This window comes from Myotis davidii, unplaced genomic scaffold (genome assembly GCF_000327345.1).
Source record: "Myotis davidii unplaced genomic scaffold, ASM32734v1 scaffold738, whole genome shotgun sequence".
Lineage (NCBI taxonomy): Eukaryota > Metazoa > Chordata > Mammalia > Chiroptera > Vespertilionidae > Myotis > Myotis davidii.
The window spans coordinates 1,316,397-1,317,271 of record NW_006289824.1 but is presented as its reverse complement, the minus strand read 5'-3'; positions in this window follow the sequence as shown (position 1 = coordinate 1,317,271).

The window sequence follows — 875 nt, the reverse complement described above, 5'->3', positions numbered from 1 at the left end:
TGCTGTTTCCGCCAAATGCTCACTCTGCCATCTGCATGATGCAACTGGAAACATGATTCATCGGGCCACATGACTTTTTTCCAATGCTCGACTGTCCATTCCTTGTGTTCCTGTGTGATTTGGAGACGTTTTATACTGGTGACTGCAGACAGCAAAGGTGTTCGAACAGGCCTTTGGCTTCCACATCCCATACAATGCAGTGTACGGCTAATTTGCCTACAAACATCAGGTGGTCATAATAATTTGGCCACTCAATGTATATAGTAGAGGCCCAGCACACAATTGAAATCTCGCGAGGAGGCACTCCGCCTCTCTCCATGCAAGGAAGCCCCCTGTGGGGGGCCGGGACCCATGCTGACCTGGGTAGCACCAGCCGGAGGCAACATTGTGTCCACTGCGGTAGGGGCAGGCGCTCCTGTGTGTTGTGTCCCCACTCTGGCCTGTGCTGAGCCCCAGCTTCTCCCTGTGTTGTGTCTCCACTCTGGTGCGACTGCTGGGGTGGGGGCGGCACGCAGTCCCCTCCCGCCCATCTGCACGCTCAGCTCCTCCTGAGTGGTCATGACGCTCAGCTAATTAGCATATTTCCTGTTTATATATATATAGACTAGAGGCTCAGTGCACAAAAATTTGTGCACTCGGGTGGGAGGGGGATCCCTCAGCCTGGCCTGTGCCCTCTCGAAGTCTGGGACCCCTTGGGAGATAACGACCTGCTGGCTTAGCTGCTCCCAGAGGTGGCAGAGGGCAGGCCCCATCCCTAGGTGCAGCCCCAGGTTGGGCTCAGAGCATGGCCGATTGGGGCGTTGGGGCGCCGCCCCCTGTCATGCACAGAGCAGGGCGGATTGGGAGGTTGGGATGCCACCCTCAGTCACGCTCAA